At 36.5% G+C, this 17014-nt stretch overlaps 1 protein-coding gene across 1 annotated transcript in view; it reads right to left on the reverse strand.

Annotated features, from left to right (window-relative positions):
- The window catches only part of NBEA (neurobeachin), a 754131-nt gene that overhangs the window by 371157 nt on the left and 365960 nt on the right, over positions 1-17014 (reverse strand). The window lies entirely within an intron of this gene.

Below are 17014 nucleotides of genomic sequence, written 5' to 3' on the forward strand. Positions count from 1 at the left end.
AAAGTGAGTGGCCTTATAATTTAGGAATTTCTTCTTTATTAACTACATTAAAACAAAGGTTTGATGATTATTTTTAGGGGTACTATAGAAGAAATTTCTACACTGAAAGGGAGGGTAGAATAGATGATCTCTAAAAAGGCTGCCAGTTCTAAAATTCTATAATTCTTCAATTCCTGAGAAAAGGAATAATCATGTAAACTTTGACCAAGATAACTCTAATCATAAGTGAACAAATGGCTACCACTGGGGACTGCTTAGTATCAAACAGGATTCCCTACAACAGTAATGTTCTGTAATTATACAATCTAATTTTGTAATCTCTGCAGTGCATTATGTAAATAACTTTTTCCAGAAAATTATACATACTCTTTTGAGCTGATTTGATTTCATTGCATTTTCTTATCAATATTTTTTTATAATGAACTATATTTTAATATTTCTAAAGTGATTTTCAGTATCTGGTTTGTATTACCTACAAATGTGGTAGTTGCATAATTTCTCTATTCCAAGTCAGTTATGTAAGTATTGAGAAAAATTAAGTCCAAGATAGTTGTCAGTAGCAGTCTTTCCAAAATCTATGTCTTGTCTGACACAGAATTAATTACTCTATGATGAGATTTGGGTTGAATAACTGCCCTGTCACTCTTCATCTCACGAGAATGGCACAGGCAAGTATGACAGAGACAGTAGTGACAATCTTTGACAACAGAAGGAAAGGTGAAACAGCAATATGCACCAGTAATCCTTCAAAACTAACTGAAAATGATATAAACATATTCCAATGGGAATTCTCTCTAGCTTTTGGGAAAAATAAAGATAAGGGCAGCAAAAGATACTAAATTACTGTAATGACTGAAAAAATCTTTTACAACTATAATTTGTGAAAAAATAAAATTATATCTAAAAAACTAAATTAAGATACCAGATAACTAGACAGAGAGAACTTTAATCCTAATCACCTGAAATTGGGAAAAAAAAAAAAAAGAAAATTGTTGTAAAATATATTTCAAACTCAGAGGATTTTCCACTGAAAAATACTTGTTTATAATTTGCAAAGAAATTCAACAAAAGAATCACAAAAAGACTTTTGAATATTTATGTTAAGAGTTCCTGGATGGGACTCTGGCATTTTTTTTTTTTTTTGTCAGACTAGTACTGTATACAATACTTAACAAATTTTTGTTCAGTTGAGTAGGAGGACAAGGAGAACTTAGTGGGACAATTAATTCTAACTGCTAAGAGTTTGGTCAATTAACAGAGGCTACTTTAAGAGAATGAAAAACTTTGAAACAAGTGAAAAGACCACTTTCATCACCACTCTAGGGGCAAAATGTATAATAGTTTATTATAAATAATTTCTAAGAGTCCCCAAAATGTAGATTATGTAACAAGCATGTGTAGTTGTCTGGCATACACTGTGCTAAGCCTAGAGACTTATATACAGTGTATATATTATGTGCTAGGCAACATGATAAGTGCTTTACAAAAAAAAGGAAAAAACATGGCTCCTGATTTCAAAGAGCTCTTATTTGAAGGGGGGAGAGAATAAGCAATTGGCTATAGAGCTAAGATTGTGTATAATACATGGAAAGTAATCTAAATGGGGAAAATTATAGTAATAAGGGGGACTGGAAAAAGATTTTTGTAGAAGATGAGATTTTTAACTGAGTCTTGAAGGAGGACAAGGAAGGCAGGAGGTGTCAGTGATGGATGGAAGAAAGGAAAGAAGGAAGAAAATAAACAAGTTAAGGAAAGGGGAGAAGAAGAAAGGGAAAAGAAGGGAAAGGGAGAGGAGGTAAAGAGAAGAGGAAAGATTCCTGACCTCATTTGGGGTTTCCTTGGTACAGATAATGGAGTGGTCTGCCACTTCCATTTCCAACTCCTGTTACAGAAGCAGAAACTAAGGCAGACAGGGGACTTGTCAGCTAATAAGTGTCAGGCACTAGCTGAGTGACCTCAGTTTCTTCAACTGCAAAATGGAGGCACATACCTCAGGACTGTTGTAAATGAGATGTATTTGTAAAGTACTTGACAGAGCATCTTGACACATAAGAGATGCTCATAACTGAAACTACTGAACAATATTAAGTTCCTGACTTTAAGCGTAGCATTCTATCCACTATACTATATAGCTGCTTCTAGCTGTAGATTTAGCTCATCTTGATTAAATAGACATTGTTGCAATGGACCAGCAGGCCATCTGAGGCAATTCAGTAAATAGGAATGCCATCAATGAATTCATAAGCATTTATTAAGTTCTTACTATTTACAAGTCAATAATAAACTAGGCAAGACAAAAATAAAACTTTCTGAGCTTATGTACACACAAGTAAATATGCACATATTTAAGTGGATTGAGGAGGAAGGATATATGTGGGAAGGCTTCATGTGAAAAGGTGGTATTGCTTCATGTGAAAAGGTGGTATTTAAGTTGTATAACAAGAACAAGGGATTTTAAGTAGTATAGTAAAGACATAGTGCCATCTGGAAACAGGACAATCTGAAGCCTCCAAATGTAAAGAGATAGGATTTGGAGGCTATCCAGGAAAAACAAGATTAGTTTTGATGGACCATTAAGTAACATGTAATGAGACTGAAAAAGTAAGTTGGGATCAGGTTGTGTTAACTATTTCCTCCCTCCCCCAAAGAAGCAAAGGGCTAATATTTAATCCTAAAGGGAGCTCCTGGATTTTATTGAGGAGAGAAGTAACATGGTCAGACCCATGGTTAAGGATCTGTAGAGAATATAAATTAATGAATTCTTCCCTCCTCATTATCTCCCTTCACACTTTTCCTCAGTATCTTCCCCTTTTATCCTGTTTCACACTAAGAGATGAGACAATCCTTGATGAAACAAAAGTTTTAACACGTACAAGTATATGTATGAGTGACCCAATTCCCTCCTGTCTTCTCCAATGGATCGCCACAGACCACATCATCCCCACTCTATCATTATTAATCTTCAGTCTTCGGCTGCTTGCTACTTGCCTAGCTTAATCCACTCTTCCCAATATTTGTCACATATATTTCTTCTCACTTTCTTGGATAAATTCCTCGAAAAAGTTAGGTAATGGATGTCTTTACTTCCTTTATACTCACTCTCTGCAATCTGGCCATTAATCTCATCAATCAATAGAAATTGATCTCACCCAAATTACCAATGCTTCTTAACTGCCAAATATAATAGCCCTTTCTCAATCCTTATTCTTTTTTTTTTTAAATTTAAATTTTATTTTATTTAATAATAACTTTGTATTGACAGAATCCATGCCAGGGTAATATTTTACAACATTATCCCTTGCACTCGCTTATGTTTCGTTTTTTCCCCTCCCTCCCTCCACCCCCACCCCCCCCCAAGATGGCAAGCAGTCCTATATATGTTAAATATGTTGCAGTATATCCTAGATACAATACATATTTGCAGAACCGAACAGTTCTCCCGCTGCACAGGGAGAATTGGATTCAGAAGGTAAAAAATAACTCGGGAAGAAAATCAAAAATGCAAATAGTTCACATTCATTTCCCAGTATTCCTTCTTTGGGTGTAGCTGTTTCTGTCCATCATTTATCCATTGAAACTCAGTTAAGTCTCTTTGTCATAGAAATCCACTTCCATCAGAATACATCCTCATACAATATCGTTGTCGAAGTGTATAATGATCTCCTGGTTCTGCTCATCTCACTTAGCATCAGTCCATGTAGGTCTCTCCAAGCCTCTCTGTATTCATCCTGCTGGTCATTCCTTACAGAGCAATAATATTCCATAACGTTCATATACCACAATTTACCCAGCCATTCTCCAATTGATGGGCATCCATTCATTTTCCAGTTTCTAGCCACTACAAACAGGGCTGCTACAAACATTTTATTTTAGCACATACAGGTCCCTTTCCCTTTTTTAGTATCTCTTTGGGGTATAAGCCCAATAGAAACACTGCTGGATCAAAGGGTATGCACAGTTTGATAATTTTTTGGGCATAATTCCAGATTGCTCTCCAGAATGGCTGGTCAATCCTTATTCTTGTTCTCTTCGCAGCTTCAGTCACTACTGATCACTCTCTTTTCTATGTTTACATAATACTTCTAGTTCTCTTACCTGTTTGATTACTTTTTCCAAGTCTTCTTTGCTGGGATTCACCTAGTCATGAACACACTGACTCACAGTAGTACACAATGACATGAGCCCCCAAAGCTCTATCTTGGATCCTCTTTTCTTCTTCCTCAATACTATTTTCCTTGATGATCTCATAAGCTCCCATTTCCCATATATATATATGTATGTACACACACACACACACACACACACACACTAGAGTACATTATTGAACACAAAATGGATCATTTTGATTAAGTTAAGTTAAAAAGGTTTTGTACAAACAAAACTAATGCAGATAAGATTAGAAGGGAAGCAATAAACTAAGAAAAAATTTTACATTCAAGGGTTCTGATAAAGGCCTCATTTTAAAAATATATAGAGAACTGCCTCATAAGAATTCAAGCCATTCTCTATTTGATAAAGGATCAAAGGATATGAACAGACAATTTTTAGATGAAGAAACTGAAACCATTTCTATCATATGAAAAAGTGCTCTAAATTACTATTGATACGAAAAGTGTAAATTAAGACAACTCTGAGATATTACTACACACACCTGTCAGATTGCATAAAATGACAGAAAGCGATGATGTTAGAGGAGATGTGGGAAACCTGGGACATTAATACATTGTTGGTGGAGCTGTGAACTAATCCAACCATTCTGGAGAGTAATTTGGAATTAGGCTATCAAACTGGGCATATCCTTTGATCCAGTAGTGTCACTACTGGGTCTGTATCCCTAAAAATGGATAAAAAATGGAAAAGAACCTACTTGTGCAAAAAATGTTTGTAGCAGCCTTTTTTTAAGCAGCAAGGAACTAGAAACTAAGTAGATGCCCACCAGCTGGGGAATGGCTGAATAAGTTATGATATATGAATGTAATGGAATATTGTTATGTAAGAAATGATCAGCAGGATGATTTTAGAGAGACCTGGGTAGACTTACATGAACTGATGCTATGTGAAGTAAGCAGAACCAAGAGAAGAACACAGCAACAAGAAGATTATGAGAATGATCAACTTTGATGGATGTAGCTCTTTTCAACAACGAGGTGACTCAGGCCAATTCTAATAAGACTTATGATGCAGAGAGCCATATGTACCCAAAAAGAAGACTATGGGGATTGAGTGTGATTCACAACATAATATCATCACTTTTTTGTTGTTATTTGGTTGATTTTTTTCCCTTTTTTTGATATAATTTTTCTTGTGCAGTATGACAAATGTGGAAATATGTATAGAATAACTGTACATGGTTAACACATATTGGATCACTTGCTATCTAAGGGAGGAAATGGGAGAAAGGAGGGGGAAAAACTTGGAACACAAGGTTCTGCAAGGGTAAATGTTGAAAACATATAATTTGAAAATAAAAAGCTATTATTTAAAAAAATGTTTACAAGTCAGATTTATCTTAGGAGAAAGATTTGACACAAGGAAACCAGTTAGGGGGCTACTATAAAAGTCCATAAAAGAGGCTAAACTAATGTGGACTAAGGTGGGAGAAATACTGTAATGGGAAAAATTAGATATGTGGGATGAGTGAGAGAGGAATTATAAAAGAGTGAAACTGACTAACCTGCTGATTAGAAGAATGGCAATAATAAGGAAGTTGAGGAAGTTTTGGGAGAATGATAATGAGTTCTCTTTTAGACATGCTGGTTGAAATGCCTAGTCAACACCTAGTTTAAAATGTCCAAACCAGACAGTTCATGATATAGGATTTAGAGCTGCTATATAGTAGGGCTAGTTACATAGATATAGGATTCATCTGCATAGAAAAGATACTTAATCTGGGGTAGCTAGACGGTCCAGTAAATACAGCACAGGTCCTGAAGTCAGAAGGGCCTGAATTCAAATCTGACCTTAGACAGATAATACTTCTCAGTTGTTTGACCCTGGGAAAGTCAATTAACCTCAATTGTTGCACCAAAACAAACAAACAAAGAAAAAAAGAAAAAGTTATTTATTTCTAAGGAGATCTCCCAGTGAGAATATAGGGGGAAAAGAGAGGAGAGGGCAGGAAAAGGAGGGTGAGGACTATCTCTAGGTATTTGGAGGACTATTCCTTCAACTAGGAATTAGGCTAATTTTGCTTAGTTTCAACTAAAAACAATCATTGGGTGCCGGTTAAAAAGAGGAAAATTAAGGTTTGACATCACAATGTACATCTTAAAGAAAAAAATAACCATAGACCAAAACTTCAGTCAGTTGTTTTCACATTTCCCACCATTTCTCATTTCTTCATGCTTCTGTATCTCCTGCTCCAGTCTGAGGCATTAGAATACTTTTGTGTTTGCTACCTTTTCTGAAACTTGGTTTTTTGAATTAATTTATGACATTATTCCACTATATGAAGGAACTGAGAGCTAAGAAGTAGACTAATTTTGAATTTTCAGAGGAAGGAAATTTGTGGAGGAGTATAAAGATTGGGGAATATGAAAATGGAAAAGGTAAGAGAGTACAAAACCAATGGTGATCAAAATTATTTATATACAAACATATACACATATATAAATATGTATATATAGAGAGCATTTATATTATGTCTGTGTGCATATACATATATGCCATATATAGAAACCTCCTAACATAGAAGTATATCCACTAAAAATTCTTTTTATTTTATGAAATATTAACAAGTAAACACCTTGAGTAAGAAAGCAAAGAGGATAGAATGCTGGGCCTGGAATCAAGATGATTCATCTTTCTGAATTCAAATATGTTCTCAAATCTGAACCTGGGCAAGCCACTCTTACTTACCCTTTAGTTATCTTTGACAGAAGTTAGCTAAAAGTGTAGACTACAAAGATTTTCTTCAACTCTAGCCAGAAAAAAAAAAAAAAAAAAAAAAAAAGGAGGGAAAGGAGACAGAAGATCCCAATCACAATGGCTTCTCCAGGACTTAGCACAGAGTAATTGCTTAATAATGTTATTTATTGATTGTTGTCCTTCATTCTTGGAAAGGAACAAAATTGATATCACTATGTTGCAGTCAAGTTAGTGTATTTCAACTCTGGCTAATCAAACCAATATGAGTTTGGAATGTTCTGCCACAAGCCTCAAACAAATAATCCATAAGAACATTTGGGGTAGATTCTCTAACTTTGCACATCTCACATTTCCTTCTGGCTTAATTCAATTATGTTTTGCTCACAAAGCACAGCATCTTCTCCAACGAGGACACACCATGTTGGGTGGTCATTGTGCCACTGTCTCCTATGTCATACAACTGATTCTCAAGTTTTTAAGAAATATGTTGGGGAAGTCCTTGAAACACATTTTTGACTCTCTTGTGAGTGCTTGCTCAATGTGAGTTCTCCATAAAATAGTCTTTTTGGCAAGTTTACATTTGACATTCAAACAATGTGGCAGCCCTATAGAAATGCATTCTCTGAAGCAGAGTTTGAATGCTTGGCAGTTTAGTTCAAGAAAGAATTTCAGTGTCTGGTATCTTATTCTGCCAGGGGACCTTCAGAATCTTCCAAAACAATTCAAATGGAAGTGATTCAGTTTCTTGAAATGGCATTAATATAATGTTTAGTTTTCACAGGCATACAACAATGAGGTAAGCACAATGGCTTTGTAGACCTTTGATTTGGTAGTCAGTCTAATACATTTCCTCTCCCATATTTTTCCTTGGAGCCTCCTAAACATTGAGTGAGCTCTGGCAATGTTTGTGTCAACCTCATTATCAATGTGGAAAACTCTGGAAAGAATATTACCAAAGAAAATGAACTTATCCACAGCATTCAAAACTTCTCTGTTTGCTGTAACCAATGGTTCTACATATGGATGGTGTGGTGCTGCCTGATGGAGCACCTGTGTTTTCTTTTTTTTTTTTTTTTAATTTTTTATTTAATAATTACATTATATTGACACTCATTTCTGTTCCGATTTTTTTTTCCCCTCCCTCCCTCCACCCCCTCCCCTAGATGGCAAGCAGTCCTTTATATGTTGGATATGTTGCAGTATATCCTAGATACAATATATGTTTGCAGAACCGAACAGTTCTCTTGTTGCGTAGGGAGAATTGGATTCAGAAGGTATAAATAATCCGGGAAGAAAAACAAAAATGCAGATAGTTCACATTCGTTTCCCAGTGTTCTTTCTTTGGGTGTAGCTGCTTTTGTCCGTCATTTATCAATTGAAACTCAGGTCTCTTTGTCAAAGAAATCCACTTCCATCAAAATATGTCCTCATACAATATCGTTGTCGAAGTGTATAATGATCTCCTGGTTCTGCTCATTTCACTTAGCATCAGTTCATGTAGGTCTCTCCAAGCCTCTCTGTATTCATCCTGCTGGTCATTTCTTACAGAACAATAATATTCCATAACATTCATATACCACAATTTACCCAGCCATTCTCCAATTGATGGGCATCCATTCATTTTCCAGTTTCTAGCCACTACAAACAGGGCTGCTACAAACATTTTGGCACATACAGGTCCCTTTCCCTTCTTTAGTATTTCTTTGGGATATAAGCCCAATAGAAACACTGCTGGATCAAAGGATATGCACATTTTGATAATTTTTTGGGCATAATTCCAGATTGCTCTCCAGAATGGTTGGATTCGTTCACAACTCCACCAACAATGCATTAGTGTCCCAGTTTTCCCGCATCCCCTCCAACATTCATCATTATTTTTTCTTGTCATCTTAGCCAATCTGACAGGTGTGTAGTGGTATCTCAGAGTTGTCTTAATTTGCATTTCTCTGATCAATAATGATTTGGAACACTCTTTCATATGAGTGGTAATAGTTTCAATCTCATCCTCTGAAAATTGTCTGTTCATATCCTTTGACCATTTATCAATTGGAGAATGGCTTGATTTCTTATAAATTTGAGTCAGTTCTCTATATATTTTGGAAATGAGGCCTTTATCAGAACCTTTAACTGTGAAAATGTTTTCCCAGTTTGTTGCTTCCCTTCTAATCTTGTTTGCATTAGTTTTATTTGTACAAAGGCTTTTTAATTTGATGTAATCGAAATTTTCTATTCTGTGATCAGTAATGGTCTCTAGTTCATCTTTGGTCACAAATTTCTTTCTCCTCCACAAGTCTGAGAGATAAACTATTCTATGTTCCTCTAATTTATTTATAATCTCGTTCTTTATGCCTAGGTCATAGACCCATTTTGATCTTATCTTGGTATATGGTGTTAAGTGTGGGTCCATGCCTAATTTCTGCCATACTAATTTCCAATTATCCCAGCAGTTTTTATCAAATAATGAATTCTTTTCCCAGAAGTTAGGGGCTTTGGGTTTGTCAAACACTAGATTGCTATAATTGACTATTCTGTCTTGTGAGCCTAGCCTTTTCCACTGATCCACTAATCTATTTCTTAGCCAATACCAAATGGTTTTGGTGACTGCTGCTTTATAATATAATTTTAGATCAGGTACAGCTAGGCCACCTTCATTTGATTTTTTTTTCATTAATTCCCTTGAGATTCTCGACTTTTTATTGTTCCATATGAATTTTGTTGTTATTTTTTCTAGATCAATAAAATATTTTCTTGGAAGTCTGATTGGTATAGCACTAAATAAATAGATTAGTTTAGGGAGTATTGTCATCTTTATTATGTTCGCTCGGCCGATCCAAGAGCACTTAATATTTTTCCAATTATTTAAGTCTGACTTTATTTGTGTGGAGACTTTTTTATAATTTTGCTCATATAATTCCTGACTTTCCTTTGGTAGATAGATTCCCAAATATTTTATGGTATCAACAGTTATTCTGAATGGAATTTCTCTTTGTATCTCTTGCTGTTGGGTTTTGTTGGTGATGTATAAAAATGCTGAGGATTTATGGGGATTTATTTTGTAGCCAGCTACTTTGCTAAAATTATGAATTATTTCCAATAGCTTTTTGGTAGAATCTCTGGGGTTCTCTAGGTATACCATCATATCATCTGCAAAGAGTGATAGTTTGGTTTCCTCATTGCCTACTCTAATTCCTTTTATATCTTTCTCGACTCTTATTGCCGAGGCTAGTGTTTCTAATACGATATTAAATAATAATGGTGATAGTGGGCAACCTTGCTTCACTCCAGATCTTACTGGGAAAGGTTCCAGTTTTTCCCCATTGCATATGATGCTTACTGATGGTTTTAAATATATGCTCCTGACTATTTTAAGGAAAAGTCCATTTATTCCTATGCTCTCAAGTGTTTTTATTAGGAATGGATGTTGGATTTTATCAAATGCTTTTTCTGCATCTATTGAGATGATCATGTGGTTTTTGTTTGTTTGGTTATTGATATAGTCAATTATGCTAATAGTTTTCCTAATATTGAACCAGCCCTGCATTCCTGGTATAAATCCTACTTGGTCATAGTGTATTATCCTGGTGACAATTTTCTGTAATCTTTTTGCTAATATTTTATTTAAGATTTTAGCATCAATATTCATTAGAGAGATTGGTCTATAATTTTCTTTCTCTGTTTTCAGCCTACCTGGTTTAGGTATCAGTACCATATCTGTGTCATAAAAGGAGTTTGGTAGGACTCCTTCAATCCCTATTTTTTCAAATAGTTTATATAACATTGGAGTTAATTGTTCTTTAAATGTTTGGTAGAATTCACATGTAAATCCATCTGGTCCTGGGGATTTTTTCTTAGGGAGTTGATTGATAATTTGTTCTATTTCTTTTTCTGAGATGGGACTGTTTAGGATATTTACTTCTTCCTCTGTTAGTTTGGGCAAGCTATATTTTTGGAGGTATTTTTCTATTTCATTTAAGTTGTCGAATTTATTGGCATAAAGTTGGGCAAAGTAACTCCTAATTATTGCTCTAATTTCCTCTTCGTTAGTGGTGAGTTCTCCCTTTTCATTTTTAAGACTAACAATTTGATTTTCCTCTTTCCTTTTTTTAATCAGATTTACTAAGGGTTTGTCTATTTTGTTGGTTTTTTCATAGAACCAACTCTTAGTTTTATTAATCAATTCAATAGTTTTTTTGCTTTCAATTTTATTGATCTCACCTTTTACTTTTAGAATTTCAAGTTTAGTGTTTGACTGGGGGTTTTTAATTTGTTCCTTTTCTAGCATTTTTAATTGCAAACCCAATTCATTGACCTTCTCTTTCTCTATTTTATACAAATAGGCCTCTAGAGATATGAAATTTCCCCTTATTACCGCTTTGGCTGCATCCCATACATTTTGGTATGATGTCTCATTATTATCGTTTTCTTGGGTGAAGTTATTAATTATGTCTATGATTTGCTGTTTTACCCAATCATTCTTTAGTATGAGATTATTTAGTTTCCAATTATTTTTTGGTCTACTTCCCCCTGCTTTTTTGTTGAATGTAATTTTCATTGCATCGTGGTCTGAAAAGGATGCATTTACTATTTCTGCCTTACTACATTTGAGTTTGAGGTTTTTATGTCCTAATATATGGTCAATTTTTGTATAGGTTCCATGAACTGCTGAAAAGAAAGTGTATTCCTTTCTGTCTCCATTACATTTTCTCCAGAGATCTATCATATCTAGCTTTTCTAGTATTCTGTTTACCTCTTTGACTTCTTTCTTATTTATTTTCTGGTTTGATTTATCTAATTCTGAGAGTGCAAGGTTAAGATCTCCCACTATTATAGTTTTACTGTCTATTTCTTCTTGCAGCTCTCTTAGTTTCTCTTTTAAGAATTTAGATGCTACCCCACTTGGTGCATATATGTTTAATATAGATAGTGCTTCATTATCCATGCTACCCTTTAGCAAGATATAGTGTCCTTCCTTATCTCTTTTAATTAGGTCAATTTTTGCTTTAGCTTGATCTGAGATCAGGATGGCTACCCCTGCTTTTTGACTTCACCTGAAGCATAGTAGATTTTGCTCCAACCTTTTACCTTTAACCTGCATGTATCTCCCCGCTTCAGGTGTGTTTCCTGTAAACAACATATTGTAGGATTCTGGCTTTTAATCCATTCTGCTAACCGCTTCCTCTTTATGGGGAGTTTACCCCGTTCACGTTTATGGTTAGAATGACCAATTCTGTATTACTTGCCATCTTGTTAACCCCGGTTTATGCTTTCCTCCCTTCTTTCCCCTTTCCCCCCCTTCCAAGTATTAAGCTTGTGAGCACCCCTTGCTTCTCACAGCCCTCCCTTTTTAGTGTCCCTCCCCCCGCCTTAGAGTTCCTCCCCCTATCTTACCCCTTTCCCTCCCAGTTCCCGTATTCCCTTCCGCTTAGCTTATTCCTTCCCTTTCCACTTTTCCCTTCTCACTTTTCAATGAGATGGGAGAAGTTTCACCTTAGATTGAATATGTCTTAAGATTTTTCACTTAAAGCCAATTCTGAAGGCAGTAAGATACCCACTATATTCATCCCCCTCCATTCTTTCTCTCAGATATAATAGGTTTCCTATGCCTCTTCATGAGATATACTACCCCCACTTTACCCTTTTTCTGGTACAATGTCCTTTCCACATCAATTTCTAGAACAAGGTATACATGTATTCTTTATACATCTATATAGTCAAAATATAGTTCCCAAGATTAATCTTTACCTTTTTAGATTTCTCTTGAGTTCTATATTTGTAGATCAAACTTTTTGTTAAGTTCTGGTTTTTTCATCAGAAATAGATGAAATTCGCTTACTTCGTTGAATGTCCATCTTCTTCCCTGGAAAAAGATGCTCATTCTCGCTGGGTAAGTTATTTTTGGTTGCATACCAAGTTCCTTAGCCTTTCGGAATATCATATTCCAGGCCCTTCGATCTTTTAATGTGGATGCTGCCAGATCCTGGGTGATCCTTATTGTGGCTCCTTGATACTTGAATTGGGTTTTTCTAGCCGCTTGCAATATTTTTTCTTTCATCTGAGGGTTCTGGCATTTGGCCACTATATTCCTTGGTGTTTTGATTTTAGGATCCCTTTCAGTGGGTGATCGATGAATCCTTTCAATGTTTATTTTTTCCTCTGTTCCTATGACTTCTGGGCAGTTCTCTTTGATAATTTCCTGGAAGACAGTGTCCAGGCTCTTTTTTTCATCATGTTTTTCTGGGAGTCCAATGATTCTCAGATTGTCTCTCCTGGATCTGTTTTCCAGGTCTGTTGTCTTCCCCAGAAGGTATTTCACATTTTTCTCCATTGTTTGATTTTTTTGGATTTGCTTGACTGATTCTTCTTGTCTCCTCGAGTCATTCAATTCCACTTGTTCAATTCTGATTTTCAGTGAAGTATTCTCTTCACTCACTTTTTAAAAATCTTTTTCTAATTGTCCAATTGAGTTCTTTTGTTCTGTGGAATTTTTTTCCATTTCGCCAATTTTGTTTTTTAGAGAGCTGTTTTCTGTTTCCAGTTCACTAATCCTATTTTTCAAGGATTTTACTTCTTTATCCACTCTCTCTTTAACTGACTTCTCCAGGCTCTTTTCCCATTTTTCTTCTAGCTCCCTTGTGAGAGCCTTTTTAATCACTTCTATGAGGTTCATCTGTGCTGAGGAACAGACGATCTCCTCCTTTGGGGAATCACCTGGGGACTGCCTGTTTTTAGTCTCCTCAGGATTTAGAGTCTGCTCTCTATCTGTATAGAAGCTGTCAAGGGTTAAAGTCCTCTTCAGCTTCTTGCTCATTCTGTCTATTAATCAGAGACAAACTACCAAAGAAAAACAGAAAAAACTGGAGTCTTTCTTTGGGGGGGGGGCTGGGTGTGTTATCGAGCTTCCTCTACAGACTGCAGGGGGCAGCAGTGAGGCACTAGCAGGACTGTGCTGCGCCTGCGCTCTGAGATCCCAGAGCGTGCTGAGTCACTGAGGGGGGGGAAGGGGGGGGCGGCCAGGTCCTGAAAGACTCCAGCTGTTTGCGGTTGTATTCTTCAGCCCCGGTGTTTTTAGCTTCTTTGCTGGGCTGTTGACTTGCTGCAGGTTCCAAACCTGTAGCGAAGCTCTCCCCGCAGAGACGGCTACGATCACTCTCCACCCCCCCTCTCCAGTCTGCTCCCGTGCTCTCACTGCCACTGCCCGCCGCCTGCGCCCGATCTAAAACCGCCCCAGCCCTCCAGTAAAGACAGACCTTTCTTGGCGGATCTCAAAGATGGCTTCTCTTGGTAACTATTTGTGGGTTTTTTTCAGTCAAGCATTGATTCAGAGGCTTGTAATGAAGTGGATAGTGAGAGAAAGCGCGGAGCTTATGCAACTGTGAGCCTCCTCTCCGCCATCTTAACCGGAAGTCCCACCTGTGTTTTCTTGCTGTTAATTGTTAGGCCAAAATTAGCTCAACCAGCGGAAAATCAACCGATGTTTCGTTTCATCTCAGCTAAGGAGGCTGCATTGAGAGGATAATGATCTGCAAACAAAAAATCATGCACCAATACTCCCTCCATTTTAGTTTTTGCTTATAGCCTTTTCAAGTTGGAGAATTTACCATCTGTACAGTAGCTGACTTTGACGCCATGTTCATATTCACTGAAGGCATTTGATATCATGATTAAGAACATCATGCTTAAAAAAAAAAAAATAGGAAAAAGCACACAGCCTTGTTTTCACTACATCGGTGATTGGGAAATCTTGAGAATACAGCCCATTGTCCAAAACTCAGGAAAGCATGCAATCATGAAATTGATGAACTCCTCTGGGCAAGTAAATTTTGACATAATTTTCCATAAGCCCTCAAGACTTATAGTGTCAAAGGCTTGGTCAGATCTATAAGTATTGTATAGTGTATAATGCACTGAGGGCTATTTGTGGGACAAAGACCTACATATGATGCATCTCAACTACTCAGTGCTGATGAAGGCACATCAATTAGTGATAAGGACATGATCCTAGAGAGATGGGTTAAATATTTCCATAGTGTTCTCAACAAAACATTATCAATCAAGGCTAAAGCCACTGAACATTTATCTCAGGTTAAAATCAATCACTCCTTAGCTGAAGCTCCAACTAAAGAGGTTTTAAAGGCCATTAGGCTACCTTTGTGTAGCAAAGCACCGGGTGCTGATTCTATTCCAGCCGAGATTTACAACGTGTGTGTGTCGGTCCATTGTTCATATAAAAGCTGATTGAAATTTTCTATATGGCAAGAGGAGATTATGCCCCAGGAGTTCAAGGATGCCTCCACTGTCCATTGTCCTGTGACAATCACAGGGAGGGGGAGGGTCTCTCTCCTAATCATTGCTATCAAGATACTTGCCAGAGTCCCCTTTAATAGGCTGATACTACACTTGGATCATGGTTGATTGTTGGAATCCTTACTAACTGCTAACTAATTAGAGTTGATCTAATCTTACAAGAAGATGTTTTGGGCAGAACCTGAAACAAGGTACTAAGTAGAACTAATTAGTACAATGCTTGTGTTTGCACCTTTACTCATTGGAGTTCAATGAGTTCACACCTCCCTTGAAGCTCGTTGGGCCAGAGAGCACTATGGGAGAAAACCCATAATCCCTCTCTCTCTCGTATCCCACAATTCCTCCCTCTTGGATAAAAGAAACAGACAGAAGCTCTCGGTCAGATTTCAGTAGAGTTATGCCAGAAGCCCTCTCTCCGAGGCAAGGCAGAATATTTTCCACTTGGTTGGTTGGTCGCAGAAGAAGCGTTCTTCAGAGTGAAGAAGCTACTAGTCGAGATTTCACTGGAATGACATGAAGAGTGGAGCTGGCTGGAGGCTGAAGAAAGCAGAGGCAGAGGCTGAAGGACCAGACCTTTGGATTTGGCGACATTCGGAGAGAGCTCTTGGAACCAAGCAGAGAGATAGGCTTCTAAGCTAACCGGGCTATATTGGAGATAATAAAAGATCTGAACTTTTATCACCTGGCTGCGTTTTGAGAAGAAAAAGCTCACCACATTTTGGCGCCCGAACAGGGACAAACAAAATCCTGATTCCAGGGAAGGCACCCAGAGAGAACTTTTATAATATTTTATAGAAGAACAAGAACCCCACATTTGAACTCCAACAGTTGATCATCAACCCAAAAGCCAGTGTAGCTTCAGAAGGAGCCAAGGTACAGTTGATATGTTTATTGCCTAGGAATTCCACAAGAATGTTTATCAACTATTGATTTTCAGAGCATTCAACTTAGAACATTCTGGAGGATACTTCCTGACCATTCCCCCTTTGAAACCAGCTACCAGGGACCTAAGGAATCAAGAAAATCTGTTGCTGAAATGATGTCAAAGCCTAGAAAAGTGAGATAGGAAATGGTATATGATAGGTCATAGCTCAGTAGTTGTTTGGAGTCTCCCTAAAGCAGTCTCTCAATCGGTAACAACTTTCCAAAGGAAACAGATCTCATCTAACTCAGGGAGTCAGAGAAAAGAGGCAGCAAGGGCTGGAGGCAGGGGATAATAGGGCTGGATCTTTCAAAGGGAATGAATTAATGGTTTTTAATGCCAAATTTCCAGCAAGAACATCTAGAAAAATGAGAATGTTTCAAAACGATTAAATCTGACCTAGAAAAAATAACGAACAAGCATTTGAAGAAAAAGATACAATTCAGTAAATAAAAGTACCTTGAAATAAAGGAAAATGAGTCAAAATCTTTTAAGAAAGGTAAAGAAAGTGCAAGTTATTCTGCAAGGTCACTTGAAATAATAATAAAACATCTCTATCAACTTCCATAATAGTTAAGAAGAACAATCAAATAAATAAGAACAGCAAACAAATGACAATTAATAATTGAAGTTCTTAAAGTATAAGTAAACCATTCTGACTGGAGAATTTAGGACAAAAGACAGAAATTCTCCACAGATTTTTCTGAAGAAAAGGAAATAGCAAATTGGGAAGTTAAAAATAAAAACAAAAAATTTGTATAATTAATCATGGAAAAAATTCCATAATCATTTCAATAGGCTTTAGAAAAAGACTGATAAAATATGTATCAAAAAGATGAGTTATATAATTTTTACTACATACATTTTTAAAAGCTTCTACACATATAAAATTAATGAAAATAGGATTAGAAAAAAGTGGTA

Source organism: Antechinus flavipes, chromosome 3, assembly GCF_016432865.1.
Source record: "Antechinus flavipes isolate AdamAnt ecotype Samford, QLD, Australia chromosome 3, AdamAnt_v2, whole genome shotgun sequence".
Lineage (NCBI taxonomy): Eukaryota > Metazoa > Chordata > Mammalia > Dasyuromorphia > Dasyuridae > Antechinus > Antechinus flavipes.